Below are 16,649 nucleotides of genomic sequence, written 5' to 3' on the forward strand. Positions count from 1 at the left end.
CAGAACCCCTTGCAGCAGCTGTCCTGTTCAGTGCTTGACTTAGGCCAGGGAGGGGGGAAAGGGTGGGGGGCAGTGCTCCCTGTTCAGAAACGTAGGGTGGAATAATACAGTAGGGTCATGGGGGATGGAGGTGGAAGGCAGGCCCTCCCCTCACCGCCCCGACCCCCACCCACCCCCCCCACCAGAAACCACGTTGACATGGAGCTGACATTCTCCACGCTGACCTGCCCTGCATCCATAAAGCGTTGCGGGGCGGACCAACGAAGGCTGAGTGGGGCTTCCATCACTGCCCCCTGGAGCTGTTGGCCAATCCGACTGGCCAGCAGCTCCTAATAGTCCCGGCAGCGGCACCAGGAAGGCATCAGTTGGCCCCTGCCAGTGATGCAGAAGGAAATAAAAATTGAGGCCCAATGGATCCCCAGAGCAGGTAAGTCTAGGTCATGGGCCAGGAAGGTTTGTGTAGGTTAGGTAGGGGGAGCAGGTGGGGGGGGCAGGTGGAGGGGGGGAGCGGGGCAGGGGCGGTGAAGGGGTGTGGGGGATAGGGGGTGGGTTTAAGGGAGGGAGCAGGTAGGAAGGAAGGGGGGGATTCGGCCTAAGGAGAAGCGCCCTGTGATTGGCCAAGTGCAGCCCTGAAGAGCAACCCCCCCCACCTTTACTTCCCAACCCTTAAACATTTAAGTTTAAAAAACAGACTTCCCACTCCCACCCTGCTGCCAAGCCAGATGTTTTATGGTGTGAGCAGCGTATTATCATGTTCAATTGGCTTGAACAGAAGCTGTATAGACCCTTAATTATTCATTTAAATGTGGTGGGTGAGTTGCTGATTTCAGCACCCACCCAACATCCACCACCCCCCCCCCACCCCAGCCCCCCATGTTATGAAGCGGAGCTCAGGGGGTGGTCAGGAAGGTGGTGGGATGGGCACCCACCCCATTTTAGCTGCCCCTCCTCCCTCGGTGTGTAAAATCCAGCCTGTAAGGTGGACAATAATGAATGTAGATCACAGAAACATGGCCATTCAACCCAACTAGTCCATTCTGGCGTTTATGCTCCACATGAACCTCCTCCAATCCCTCTTCATCTCATGCTGTCAGCCCATCCTTCCATTCTATGTAAATGATTGAGAATTTAATAGAGTCAGCTTGACAACATATGATCCATGGACTCTAATACAAAATGCAGAGTGCAGTAGACCTTTCATTTTTGTAAAAGCTAAAAACTGTGGATGCTGGAAATCCAAAATAAAAATACCTGGAAAAACTCAGCAGGTCTGACAGCATCTGCGGAGAGGGACACAGTTAACTTTTCGAGTCCGTATGACTCTTCAACAGAACTAAGGAAAAATAGAAAAGAGGTGAAATATAAGCTGGTTTAAAGGGGGTGGGTGTGGGACAAGTAGAGCTGGATAGAAGGCCAGTGATAGGTGGAGATAACCAAAAGATGTCATAGACAAAAGAACAAAGAGGTGTTGAAGGTGGTGATATTACATCTCATTTTTGTTCTGTTAAGTGAGGAAACCTGCATTTTGCAGCTTATTGTAATTATTTGTATACTGAAATTATCATAATTGTACAATACTTTCATGATTTCATATTTGGTCTTTATTTTAATGATTGTCTATAACCATGTTACGAATTAGGATTACTTGTTTTATTTGCATTGTCATCGCAATTTGGCACTCGTTGCCATAATAATTTTTCAATAAACCAATTATCAATCTGTGTCATCATTCTATCTATTCCTTCCTTCCTCGTGTATTTACCTTTTTACCTGACAACAATTAGGGTCTGCATCGTGTTGTTTGCCCTGGAGCCTGATTCTTGAACTGTAGTTAGAGCCTGGGAGTTAGGCCAAGATCGTGGCCTGTTCAAAGCGCTGGTCACCAGGCACCGAATTGTGGGAAAGACTGGCTCTGGCTCAGGAATGATATCTTCAGCGCACACTACAAACCGACTACAGGAGGTAAAGGGAGAAGGAGCAGCAAAGCATTAAGGAATGAAGCAATTAAGTTGCAAGCAAATGCTACAAATCTATAGAGGGAAATAAACAAAAAATAAATCTTGCTGAAAAGAGAGACATGTTGTTGGAGCTTTTCATCTTGCTCTCATCAGGACAAACGGAAGAAAGCCAAGTTTCAAATGATCACAAAACGTCTACTGTTAGATGCAATTGGGCAGCACTTGCTGAACAATCCTGAGTGCGCTAATAGCTACACTAACAACCAATTTAAGATAATCAGTCAAGCTCGTAACATGTCTCACTTACACTTGCACAACCTACATTCATACACAGGGACTCAGTCTCGGCAAACAAAAGGAATATGTTCAAGCCTGCACCATTTTTGAATTACCCTGAGGCTTGGGAAGCCTATCATTTCTCATTGCTTTCACTATGGCAACGCCTCGGCCAATCAGAGTCAACTTGCTAACCAATAGGCACTTTTCTCCTGTAGTATAAATTGTTGTGATTGTTTGAAATTTGGCATTCTCGTGTTTGTCCTGATGAGTGTAAGATGAAAAGCTTTAGCAACGTGTCCCTTTTCTCAGCAAAAAATAAATATTACAACGTAAAGCGGTAAAAACAAATAGTTTTGTAAATGGGAGAGCAATGTTACATACACCTTCAGCAAGATTTGTAAAGTGGTCAGTAAATATTCACAATTTCGATGGAAATTTGGGATACTTGTATTGCCAATTGGCATAACTCCCAAGGAAATTCCCAGATTATATTGTTCATCATTGGCAAGGTGTGAAATATTTTTTCTTCCAGCCACCTATTGCTGTGATACACTTGTCATATTACAACAATAGACAGACCACATTTATACTGCAGAGAGTGAGAGATCTACCAGTGAATTCCCCTATAAGCTGACAACAGACAATTGAGGAATAGATCTGAACCTCAGTAAGCACATTTCGCAGGCACAGAATGGGTAAAGTTTCAGTGACCAATACCCCACACCTGATAGCTGTTCTCAGCCCTGACACCACCCACCCTTGCCCCTGCAGAAGTTGAATTTTGCAGAGTGAAGCGCAAGGCATGCCCTCGAGCCCCTGCCAGTTAGGCAAATGGCCCAATATTTATTTTCAGAAGGGTGATTTGGCTCTGGAGGCACGAGGGGGCCAAGTAATGTTCCTGAGGCCCACAGTCCAATTTCAGCTGGTCCCAGAAGCCCTGTCTTGCTGCCATTCAAGCCTGAAACCAGCCACCAGGAAATTGCATCCTTCAGTGCCCCCACTCGATCCTCTCAGTGGTCAATGTTTAACAGGCCTTAAATAAATGTGTTCTGCATTTTGATTTTGCACTCTTTTAGCCTTTAATGCATATAAGGTCAATTAATATTTCCCTTTGGCTAGAAATCCTTTACCTTGCTCCATATTATCAAGTCTCGTCCTTTTTATTTTTCAAAGAGATTAATAATTCAGTCAGAATTAGCGTTAGCCCAGAGTCTGCTGGAGCTGGAGCATCTCATGATGTACTCTATACATTAGACTCATTTGGGTACAATTAAGTTTTTCCCCTATCACTTGCCGGGACTGCGAGTTGATAACAGAGTGGCAAGAGCAATGGGACATCTGAGACACAAGCATGTATAGGCCATTTGGCCCCTCAAGCCTGCTCCACCATTCGATAGGATCACGGCTGATTTGACTCTGGCCTTAACTCCACTTTCTTGTCTGCCCCCTCCCCCCATAACCCTTGACTCCCTGGTCAGTCAGAAAGCTGTCTAACTCAGCACTGAGTATATTCCACGACTCAGCCTTCACTGCTGGGATCTCAGTGAATGATGTGACCAACAGTCCATAACCAACCAGGTTTAATGATTGAGAAAGAAACATGGATGAGGGAGAAGGATATTCAGTGAAATACAGGGCAGGATTTTGCTGTTGGCGAGCAGGGGGCAGGGCCTGCTCACCGATGCATAAAATGACTCTGGATGACATCGGGGGGAACCCCCAGCATCACCCCGCCCCAATTAATTTTTCAGGAAGGTGGGCGGTCAGCAAAATCACATGCAGGCGCGCCGACCTGTCAAAGGCCAATTGAGGCCATTGACAGGATCGTTTAAACAAATAAAGGACCTGCCTGACCAACCTTAAGGCCAGGAGCCCCGGCGGCAACTAGAGAAAACATGAACCCTCACCCACCAGCGGGATGAGGTTTCATGCAGGGTTTCAAAAATTTTAATAAAGTTATTGTGTAAATTATGAACATGTCCCATCTCATGTGACATTGTCATATGAGGGGGACATGTTAGGGAATTTTTTTTTTCTATTTTTAATCTTTTTCAACGTGGAAGCGATCTCCCTGAGGCAGCACTGCACATGCGCAAAAGAGCGCACTCTCACTTTTGGGGAATCCCCCCCCCCCCCACCTGCACCGGGAGCCCAGGTGAAATAGTGGTGGAGGGGCCCGCTTCTCCAGCAGGGATCAGCTCCCTGCCCGCCGGAGATTGGGTCGGACCCACCCAATAGGCAGAAAATTCCGCCCACAGTCAAATCAGGGACAGAAATAAAAATAATGAGAGGGGAACTAATATTGATTAAGAAAGAGGGAAAAGAGACAAATAAAATGTAAACATTTTCCTTGTAAAAGATTAAAACTTGAGATCTTTAAAATCTCCAACAACAATTCACAACCTGAAGGATTATAACTCCGCACTTTTTAATTGTTTACTGTCAGAGCAGGAGAGGTTGACTGGCAGTCATTGACAATTATCTCATCCTGAAAATGGTCCTTAAGCTGTTAAATACCAGCCCTAACTTTTTGTGGTGTGTATAATGGGTATAGGTAATTAATGCATAGGTGCAGCAATTTCTTGAAACTCACAAGGGGTTTGATGTTGAGCTGCCATTTTCCTCAGGCTAATGGTGGTGATTCACAACTCATTGCCATAAGTTGCTGGCAGATTTACACATCAAACTGCAGCAAGGGCCATTAAAATCAATGTTATACTTTCAGCAAAATCTAAGCTGTTAAGATTTTTCAGAATCATACATGTGTTAGGAGTTTTTGAGCGTCCTGCCACCCTGTTGACCAGATGTTCCAAGTTAATGTTTTCCAAAAACAGTCATTAACGACTGTTTCATTTGCAGATGGACTGTTCAATTCCCCATTACCGTTCTCTTTCCTATGTTAAGCTTGTCAAAACAGCATTGCGTACAGTAGACAGCTTGTCACACTGTGCCTCTTGTAGTGCTTCTCTTAACTACACGGATCTCAAGCCAGCACTTCACGATGCCATGTACACATTAAATAAATTACACTCTAATTGTGAAATCTTAGCCACGTTTCAGAATTGCTCTCTCAGTTTCCTTTCTGCTTATTCTGAGGGTTGTAAAAATAAAGACAGAACTTGCACTTATTCGCTGCCAAGTTGTCACAATGCACTTCACTGCCAGTTAATCCCTTCCTTCATAAAGTTCTACATAGGCAAACATAACAACTAATTTTCACAGAGCACAGAACAAAGTGATAAATGACCAGTTAATTTGTTTTTACTATTTGCTGGTTCAAGGATCAGAATTAACCAGAAATGCCCACAAGAATTCCCTGTTCCTCTTCACAGTAGTGGCATTGGATCTTCTGAATCTACTTGAACAGTGTCTTGATTTACCAGACAACACCTTTATTTAATGTAGCTCTTCCTCAGAAAATATCAGCCTTGACTCAATCCTTGCCTTTGAATGCAGAGATGGGATGGGCCCAAACCTCAATCCAGTGACTGAGCGTCTAATCTATACTGAGACTTTAGGGTGAAATATGTATAGTAGGCCATTTAGCCCTTCGAGTCTGTTCCATCTTTCTATTGGATCATGGCTGACCTACACCTCAACTCCACTTACCTTCATTGATTCATATTCCTTCACCTCCTTATCCAAAACAATCTGTCAATCTTCGTCTTGAAAATTTAAATTAACCCAATAACCACAGTCTTTCAGAGGAAGGCTGGGAGGCAGAGTTCCAGAATTCCACAGTTTTAAAATATGGACTTGAAACGTTAACACTGTTTCTCTCTCTGTAGAGGCTACCAGGCCAGCTGAGTTTTTCCAGGATTTTCTGTTTTTAACCTTTAGGTCTTTGGTACATTGTGTACAATTTCCCAGGCTTATTGACAAGTGCTTTGTGGTTCTGAATACAGCGTAGACGCTGCCCATAACTGAATGCCACACATTCTTGACATGCTAAAAGAATGGCTTCTATCACCCACAGTGTGTTTACATCATTTCCAGCATCTCTGGGACATCACTTCTAGATTTGCCTTTTACAATCCATCTCTTTAGACATTTTGGTGAGAAATTCTAGAATGCACAGATGCATTCTTTGATCTTTTCAAAACTTATAGCAGTGAAAGAATTTATTGTCAGAAGTGTGCGAAAAATGCATTGCATTTGGCTACTATGTTTTCCTTACCATTAATGAACTTCAGTTAGGAGTGTCATGGGTTCTGCTATTTTGTAGTTTTATTAAAATGCTTTTCTCCTGTTTCATAGAGTCATAGAGGTCTGCAGTGCAGAAAAAGACCCTTTGGCCCATCGAGTCTGCGCCAGTCAAACAAGTACCTAACTATTCTAATCCCATTTTCCAGCACTAGACCCATAGCCCTGTATGCCATGGCATCGCAAGTGCACATCCAAATACTTCTTAATTGTTTTGAGGGTTTCTGCCTCTACCACCCTTTCAGGCAGTGAGTTCCTGATTCCTTTCAAAACCAGTTTCAATTTGAGGTTCACTGAAAGGGAGATGCCCCAATCATTGCCTTAAATTAGTTTACCAATCCCGGTGCAGGACTGAGGAACTCTGCATATCTGAGGTGTCCCATTTCGGATGAGACATTAAACTGAGATGCCATCATTCCCCTCAGGTGAACTTAAAAGATTGTTGCGCTCCTATTTTGAAGAACTGCAGGGGAGCTGTCCCAGATGTCCTAGCCAAAATTTATCTCTCAATCAACATCATTAAAACAGATGATCTAGTCATTATCACATTGCTGTTTGTGGGAGCTTGCTGTGTACAAATTGCCTGTCTTGTTTCCTATGTTACAACAGTGACTACACTACAAAAAAAATACTTCAGGCTATGATGCTTTGCAATGTCCTGAGGACATGAAAGGCATTTTATAAATGCAAGTCTTTCTTCCTTTCAGTGAGCACTCTCAGGGCCTTTGACCTTGATCCTCATGTTCTCTAATGTTGGTAAGGGAGTTTCGTGTTGATGATTTTCATGGTTTTAATTAATAATTTCTTTCCAATGGATGCAACTTTCTTTCTAAAGGGTGAAGTTACTTTTAATGGTGCAAGATTTCTTCCAATGGGTGAAAAGTAAATTTTAAGGGGTGGACATTTCTCTCTCGTGGGTGAAATTACTGCTGAAGGGTGCAAGGTTACAAACATAAAAACAAAGAACAGGAGTAAGCCAATTAACCTCCCTCGAGCCTGCTCCACCCTTTAATAAGATCATGGCTGATCTGATAGTAACTGCAAATCTGCATCCCGCCTCTCTCCAAGAATCTATCACCCCCTTGCTTACGAAGAATCTATCCACCTCTGCCTTAAAAATATTCAAAGATTCTGCTTCCACCACCTTTGCAGGAAGAGAGTTCCAAAGACTCACGACCCTCTGAGAGAAAATCTTTCGCCTTATCTCTGTTTCAAATGGGCGACTCCTTTTTAAAAAGTGACCGCTAATCAGAAGAGGAAATATCCACCCTGTCAAGACCCTTCAGGATCTTCTATGTTTCAATCAAGTTGCCTCTTACTCTTCTAAACTCCAGTGGATAGAAGCCTAGTCTGTCCAACCTCTCCTCATAAGAAAACCCACCCATTCCAGATATTAGTCTGGTAAACCTTCTCTGAACTGCTTCCAACACATTTACATCCTTCCTTAAATAAGGTGGCCAATATTGTACACAGCATTCCAAATGTGGTCTCACGAGTGCCCTGTACAACTGAAACATAACCTCTCTCATTTTGTATTCAGTTCCCCTCTCAATAAATGATAACATTCTATTAGCTTTCCTAATTACTTGCTGTACGTGCATACTAGCCTTTTGTGATTCATGCACTAGGACAGCCAGATCCCTCTGCACCTTAGAGTTCTGCAATCTCTCACCATTTAGATAATATGCTTCTCTTTTATTTTTCCTGCCAAAGTGGACAATTTCACATTTTTCCACATTATACTCCATTTGCCAGATCTTTGCCCACTCACTTAATCTATATATGTCTTTTTGTAGCCTCCTTATGTCCTCTGCACAACTTACTTTTCTACCTATCTTTGTATCATCAACAAAGCGGCAACCATCCCTTTATCCAAGTCATTTATGTAAATTGCAAACAGTTGAGCTCCCATCACTGAACCCAGTGGCATATCACTTGTTACATCTTGCCAACCTGAAAAAGACCCAGTTAAGCTTCCACTCTGCTTCCTGTTGGCAAGCTAATCTTCTATCCATGCCGATATGTTACCCCCTATACCTTGAGCTTTAATTTTCTGCCACAACCTTTGATGTGGCACTTTATCAAATGCCTTCTGGAAATCTAGGTACAGTACATCCACCAGTTCCCCTTCATCCACAGCACATGTTACTTCCTCAAAGAGCTCCAATAGTTGGTTAAACACAATTTCCCTTTCACAAAACCAGGTTGACTCTGCCTGATGACGTTGAGCTTATCCAAGTGCCCTGCTATACCTTCTTTAATAATAGCTTCTAACATTTTCCCTACAACAGATGTTAAGTTGTAGTTTCCCACTTTCTGTCTCCCTCTCTTTTTGAATTATGGAGCTATATTTGTTCTCTTCCAATCTAATGGGACCTTCTCTAAATCGAAGGAGTTTTGGAAAATTAAAACCAATGCATCAACTATCTCACCAGACACTCCTTTTAACACTCGAGCTGCAGGGATTTCAGGTTGTTGGGCAAGTGGCCCCAGGAGTGGCCGGGAGACGGTCCGGCCCAGGAGTGGCTGGGAGACGGTCGGGCCCAGGAGTGGCTGGGAGACGGTCCGGCCCAGGAGCGGCCGGGAAATGGTCCAGCCCAGGAGCGGCTGGGAGACGGTCCGCTGCCTGTGAATGGCCCCTCATTGTGATTTCACACTGGCGGATCAATTAAGGCCGGCTCAGCGTGAAATGTGGCTCCACACTGGCCGGGAAGGGGTGGGTGGGGGCAGGGGCCGGTCAGCCGCCAGGTCCAATGGCGACTCAGCAGCTGGTTTAAAAACAACCCAGGCAGCCCCTGGAAGGCTGTCACGGAAGGATGTGCATTCAGCATTCCCAACGGAGTTGAGCGCAGCTGGACACGGCAGGCGGGGGAGCAAGTCGGTTCGGCACTCATCCCCCCACCCCCCCCCCCCCCCCACCGCTTTTCCGACAAGTGCCTCGCCATCCTCCTGGAGGAGGCGGCTGCCAGGAGGAACACCCTTGTCCCCAGAGATTGGAGGAGGAGGCCACTGCACCTCACCAAGAGAGCATGGGAGGAAGTGGCAGCCATGACATGGTGCTGCACACGTGGGTGCAGTGCCAGGCGCACTTCAATAACCTGCTGTGCTCAGGAAGGGTGAGTACCATGTTGGCATGGGTCAGTGTGTACAAGTTTGGCCATCCCCCTGTCGACCTCAGGGGTGCTAGAGTCTGAGCGCCAACTGTCAATGACACCGGAGATGGCCAAGGGGGTGAGCCCTGGCTGCTTGGACTGAGTGTCTTGAGGCTTGAGGGCCAAGACTTGGATGTGCCCTATGAGGTGTTCCTCAGCTGGGGTTTGGCCAGGCTGCAATGGCGCTGTAGGTAGAGAGTGGACTAATCAATGGTCCTCTGTCCTTTCAGGAGAAGACAAGCCATAACCAAGTAGAGAGGACATGTACAGCTGGAGGGCAGCCCAACCTCTTGCTGCTCAGCAGGTTCAAGCAAGATGCCCTGGAGCTTGAGATTGGGCACGCTCCATAGGCATGGGGAGGCGGGGGTGCCAGATGAAGGTAAGAATGTACTGCACAGAGGTGAGAGTTTTGGATTGTGCAACCATTCTAGTGCAGTACAAACAGAAAATGCTGGAAAAACTCAGCAGGTCTGACAGCATCTGCAGAGAGAAATAGAGTTAACGTTTCGAGTCCGAATGACTCTTCTTCAGGCTCATACAGGCTCGAAACGTCGGCTGTTTCTCTCTCAACAGATGTTGTCAGACCTATGAGGTTTTCCAGCATTTTCTGTTTTTATTTCAGATTTCCAGCATCTGCAGTATTTTGCTTTTATCATTCTAGTGCAATGTCTTCATTGATGGGAGCCTCGGACCTGGACTCCCCATTGATCAGTGAAATATGATGGCACCATGATGCAGATCTCCATTGTCTCACCAGGGTGCCTGGCATGCACAGTGACAGTGTGATGACTTTAACTAATGACATGTCCTTGTTCTCCCTTTTAGGTTCACCAGCACACAGTTGCTCTGCAGACCCCAAAGGGCCACCCCTGATGCCGGAAGACCACTGAGCTTCTGTTGCAGCTGTGTCACACCTGCTTTCTGAACCAGACGCCAACGCAGATACCAGCACCTCAGTGGGCATTAATTTGGGGGCTAGTATCGCCAGGTACGTCGACAAGGTTGGGAGCTGCACCGAGGTTAGAGACGCCTTCGGGATTTGGACATGCAAACACCAGGTAAAGGTCACACTCAAGACCGACGGTAAGGGAGCCATCTTCCACCCTCCTTCCAGCTTCGCTATCGGGGGAAGCCGTGGCTACCTTGTCTACGCTGGGCAGCCCAAACTTTATCACTCATGCGGCAAGTCTGGTCATGTGGCGTCCAACTGCAGCGCCGCCCTCTGCAAAAACTGCAAACAGGAAGGGCACCAGACAAAGGCCTGCAAAGAGACTAAGTGCTGCAACCTGTGTGGTGAGGCAGGTCACCTCTACAGGACCTGCCCCAAACGCTGCCTCACTTATGCACAGGCAGCCAAAGCCAACGAGGGGGAAGCAGAAGAAATGCTTCGTGTCACTATTACCAAGGACACTTGCAACACACCAACCACCTTGGCCCCCCAGTGAGAACAACGGGACAAAGGAGGACACAGAGAGAGACAAGGTGGAGGAAAAGATTGAGGCAGCCGACAGCCAATCAACAGCACTGCCCCCTGAACCTCCCACTCCTCAGGAGAGCGAATCAGTGGAGGAGGAGGAAGCAGCGGAAAATCAGCAGGGGATGTGGCAGCTGGTGAAGAGAGCCAAAAGGAAGAAGGGGCTAAGAAGGGACCAAGCCACTTCCCAGACAAGTGGCAAGAGGCGTTTCCCATCCAACACAGATGACAAGGGCAGCTGCTCTTCGGACAAAGAAGGGAAAGGGCGGCATCAACAGAAGAAGTGGCAAAGCTCTAGGGAGTTGGAGGACGAGACACCCGAGCTCCAGAACATTGGATGGGCTGAGGAAACTGTCCTGAACCTCCCCATTGGCAATGTTCCGCTCAGATGGCATCTGGGGGTTCGTGCAGAGAACAGGATTTGAAATGTCCTCTGTTGGAGAAGTCTCTCCAAACCTCTCCCCCTCTGGGGCATTGCTGCTCCTGGCTTCCCGGAACTGGGGTGCGCAGAGCGCTTTACTGCTCCCAGGTTCCTGGGGCTGGGGTGCGCTGGCCCCTTCGGGTTGTGGGCAAAGTTGGGGTGCGCTGGTCTCCTCATTGTCTCCAAAGTGAGGCAATTTGTGAACACCATGGGTATGCAGAAGCAGACCAAAGGTCTGGGATTCTCAGAGACAACAGGTTTGGTAAGAGGCTAAATGCTTTAAAAGGGTGTAACGATTGTATCCATAAATGGGCGTAGCATTAAATCGATGGAGTAGGAGGAAGCAGTGGAAAATCAGCAGAGGATGTGGCAGCTGGTGAAGAGAGCCAAAAGGAAGAATGTGTTGCAACCTTAGACTACCTTGCCAAGGTCAAAGCTGACCTGTTGTTTCTGCAGGAGTGTGCGATACTGCACCTCAGCTCCTACAGGCAATGGTCACGATGGTGGTCCCATGGGCCATCGATCTGGTCGGGAGGAAACGACTCTCGTTCCTCCGGCCTGGGGATTCTGCTGCGGGGAGGCAACTTCACCGTCTCCCAGGTTAAGGAGGTGGTGGGCGGGTGCCTCCTCATAGCAGACGTAATGTACAAGAATGCTCCACTCTGGTTAATTAATGTCTACGCCCCGACACGAGGGGCTGAGCAGCTGGCGGTTTATCAGCATCAACTGCATCATCGATGTGGCTGGACGATCCGGCAGGGCCGACAGCAGATTGGACGCTACGTCCAGATCCCTGATGGAAACAGTTAAGGATGCCAAGCTGCATGACGTCTTCAGCAACCCTGCAGACGGAGCGCAGCGTAGATACACCTGGTCGCAGCCAGACGGGTCTATCCATTCCAGGATAGACTTGCTGTTTGTGTCCCGTGCGTTTGCAGTCAGATCCACCGACGTCAATTAAACCATAAGACGTAGGAGCAGAAATTAGGCCATTCAGCCCATCAAGTCTGCTCCGCCATTCAATCATGGCTGATAAGTTCCTCAACTCCATTCTCACGCCTTCTCCCTGTAACCTTTGATCACCTTACCAATCAAGAACCTATCTGTCTCGGTCTTAAATACACTCAATGACCTGGCCTCCACAGCCTTCTGTGACAATGAATTCCATAGATTCACCACTCTCTGGCTAAAGAAGTTTCTCCTCACCTCTGTTCTAAAAGGTCTTCCCTTTACTCTGAGGCTGTGCACTCGGGTACTAGTCTCTCCTACTAATGGAAACATCTTCCCCACGTCCACTCTATCCAGGCCTTTCAGTATTCTGTAAGTTTCAGTCAGATCCCCCCTCATCCTCCTAAACTCCATTGAGTATAGACCCAGAATTCTCAAACGTTTATCATATGTTAAGCCTTTCATTCCTGGGATCATTCTCGTGAACCTCATCTGGACCCTCTCCAGGGCCAGCACATCCTTCCTGAGATACGGGGCCCAAAATTGCTCACAATATTCTAAATGTGGTCCGACCAGAGACTTATAAAGCCTCAGCAGCACATCCCTGATTTTATATTCTAGTCCTCTCGAAATAAATGCCAACATTGCATTTGCCTTCCTAACTACCGACTCAACCTGCAAGTTAACCTTAAGAGAATCCTGGACTAGGACTCCAAAGTCCCTTTGCACTCCAGATTTCTGAATTCTCTCCCCATTTAGAAAATAGTCTATGCCTCTATTCTTCCTACCAAAGTGCATGACCTCACACTTCCCCACGTTGTATTCCATCTGCCACTTCATTGCCCATTCTCCTAACCTGTCCAAATCCTTCTGCAGCCTCCCCACCTCCTCAACACTACCTGTCTCTCCACCTATCTTTGTATCATCTGCAAACTTAGCCAGGATGCCCTCAGTTCCTTCATCTAGGTCATTAATGTATAAAAATAAAAAACTGCGGATGCTGGAAATCCAAGATAAAAACAGAATTACCTGGAAAAACTCAGCAGGTCTGGCAGCATCTGTGGAGAAGAAAAGAGTTGACGTTTCCAGTCCTCATGACCCGACCCTTCCTGGAAGGGTCATGAGGACTCGAAATGTCAACTCTTTTCTTCTCCGCTGATGCTGCCAGACCTGTTGAGTTTTTCCAGGTAATTCTGTTTTTGTTATTAATGTATAAAGTAAAAAGTTGTGGTCCCAACACTGACCCCTGCGGAACTCCACTAGTCACCTACTGCCATCCTGATGAAGGACCCCCTTATCCCCACTCTCTGCCTTCTGGAAGTCCAAGTAGGTAACATCCATTGGCTCTCCTTTGTCTAATTTACTCGTTACCTCCTCAAAGAATTCTAACAGATTTGTCAGGCATGACCTCCCCTTGATGAAACCATGCTGACTTTGCCCGATTCTACCATGCACTTCCAAGTATTCTGAAATCTCATCCTTAATAATGGACTCTAAAATCTTACCAACGACCGAGGTCAGGCTAATCGGCCTGTAATTTCCCACCTTTTGCCTCACTCCCTTCTTAAACAGGGGGGTTACATTAGCGATTTTCCGGTCCTCTGGGACCCTCCCTGACTCCAGTGATTCCTGAAAGATCAGCACTAAAGCCTCCACTATCTCTTCAGCTATCTTCTTCAAAACTCTGGGCTGTAATCCATCTGGTCCAGGTGATTTATCCACGTTCAAACCATTTAGTTTTCCTAGCACTTTCTCCTTGGTAATGGCCACCATACTCACCTCTGCCCCCTGAATCTCTTGAACTTTGGGGATGTCACTTCTGTCTTCCACTGTGAAGACTGACCCAAAGTACCTATTCAGTTCCTCCGCCATTTCTTTGTTCCCCACCACTTCTTCTCCAGTGTCATTTTCCAGCGGTCCAATGTCCACTTTTGCCTCTCTCTTACCTTTTATACATCTAAAAAAACTCTTGCAATCTTCTTTTATATTACTGGCTAGTTAACCCTCATATTTAATCTTCTCCCCCCTTATTTCTTTTTCAGTTGTCCTCTGTTGGTCTTTGTAGGCTTCCCAATCCCCTGGTTTCTCACTGCTCTTCACCGCATTGTATGCTTTCTCTTTAGTTTTTATGCTGTCCCTGACTTCCCTTGTCAGCCATGGTTGCCTCGTCCTCCCTTTAGTATGCTTCTTCTTCCTAGGGATGAATTTTTGCTGTGTCTCCCAAATTACTCCCAGAAACTCCTGCCATTACTGTTCCACTGTCTTTCCTGCTAGGCTCATCTCCCAGTCAATTCTGGCCAGCTCCTCCCTCATGCCTCTGTAGTTGCCTTTATTCAACTGTAATACCGTTACATCTGATTCCAGCTTTTTCCTCTCAAATTGCAGGGTAAATTCTATCATATTATGATCACTTCCTCCTAAGGGTTCCTTCAACTTAAGCTCCCTTATTAAGTCTGCCTCATTACACATCACTAAATCTAGAATTGCCTGTTCCCTAGTGGGCTCCACCACAAGCTGCTCCAAAAAGCCATCTCGTAGACATTCCACAAATTCCTTTTCTTGGGATCCACTACCAACCTGATTTTCCCAGTCTACCTGCATATTGAAATCCCCCATGATCACTGTAACCTTGCCTTTCTAACACGCCTTTTCTATCTCCTGAGTGTATCTCATGCCCCACATCCTGACTACTGTTCGGAGGCCTGTACATAACTCCCATTATGGTTTTTTTACCTTTGCAGTTCCTCAACTCTACCCACACAGATTCTACATCATCTGACCCTACATCATTTCTTGCTATCGATTTAAGCCGGTATTCTTCTCTGACCACTGCCTCCTACTGGCTGACTGTCACTTAGAGGAAGACCAGAGGGTGGGCAGGGGGCCATGGAAGCTAAATGTGCAACTGCTGACCCCAGAGAATATTGCGGAGCTCAAGAGGGATTACAAAGGTTGGAGAACCGTGAAACCCTTCTTTGAGTCCCTGACGCACTGGTGGGAAGCGATCAAGGGAAACATCAAGAGGTTTTTCATCCTCAAAGGCACCCAGAAAGCTAGAAAGGAACAGAGGGAAATGTCCCGACTCCAGAAAAACATGCAGAATCTGCTCTGGTTGCACTCGATGGGGGTCGATGTCAAGGAAGCACTCCAAGATGTGAAGAGCCAGCAAGCCTTGATCTTTGCCTCGGAGGCCTCCAAGATCATCTTCCGTTCCAGAGTCCGCTCCGTGGAGCAGGATGAGATGTGCTCACATTTCTTCTTCCAAAAGGTACACAGAGAGAGCTCTGTGATCAGCAGCCTGAAGGAAGAAGACGGCTCAGTAAAGTCATCACAGTCAGACGTTTTGAGGATCAGCAAATACTTTTATGCCGGATTATATGACGTGAAGCCCACAGACAGCACGGCCTCCCAGTCCTTCCTGTCCTCTATCACGGAGGTCTTAGACGACAGTATACGGGAGAGCCTGGACAAACCACTAACTCCTGACGAACTGACTAAGGCTCTTGAGTCCTTCGAGAAGAGTAAAACTCACGGAAGCGACGGCTTGCCAGCGGAGCTGTATTCAGCTCTGTGGGACTGGATGGGCCCAGACCTGCTAGAAGTGTACGAGAGTATGCTTCTGGCCAGCAGCATGTCAGAATCCATGAGGAACGGCATCATCATCCTCATCTACAAGCACAAGGCGGAAAGGGAGGAAATTAGAAATTGGAGACCCATTTCACTGTTGAATGTGGACTATAAAATTCTGTCCAAGGTCATCGCCAATCGGGTCAAGTCCACTCTGGAATTGGTGATCCATCCTGACCAGACCTGCACTGTGCCGGACAGGAAGATCTCTGACAGCCTCGTGCTGCTCAGGGATACGATTGCCTATGTACAGGACAGGGGTGTGGACACCTGCCTCATCAGCCTGGATCAGGAGAAGGCCTTTGACAGAATATCGCACACCTAGATGGTGGATGTGCTCTCCAAAATGGGGTTTGGGAGGGAATTCGCAATTGGATCCAATTGCTCTACACTAACATCAGTAGCGCCGTCTCAATCAATGGGTGGGAATCAGATAAATTTCCTATTAAATCTGGAGTCAGGCAGGGCTGCTCTCTCTCCCCTGTCCTTTTCGTGTGTTGCACAGAACCCTTTGCTGAGTCCATCAGGAAGGATCCGGGTATGAGAAGTGACAATCCCAGGCAGTGGAGGCACTCAGGTCAAAGCCT

The sequence above is a fragment of the Carcharodon carcharias genome, chromosome 11 (genome assembly GCF_017639515.1).
Source record: "Carcharodon carcharias isolate sCarCar2 chromosome 11, sCarCar2.pri, whole genome shotgun sequence".
Lineage (NCBI taxonomy): Eukaryota > Metazoa > Chordata > Chondrichthyes > Lamniformes > Lamnidae > Carcharodon > Carcharodon carcharias.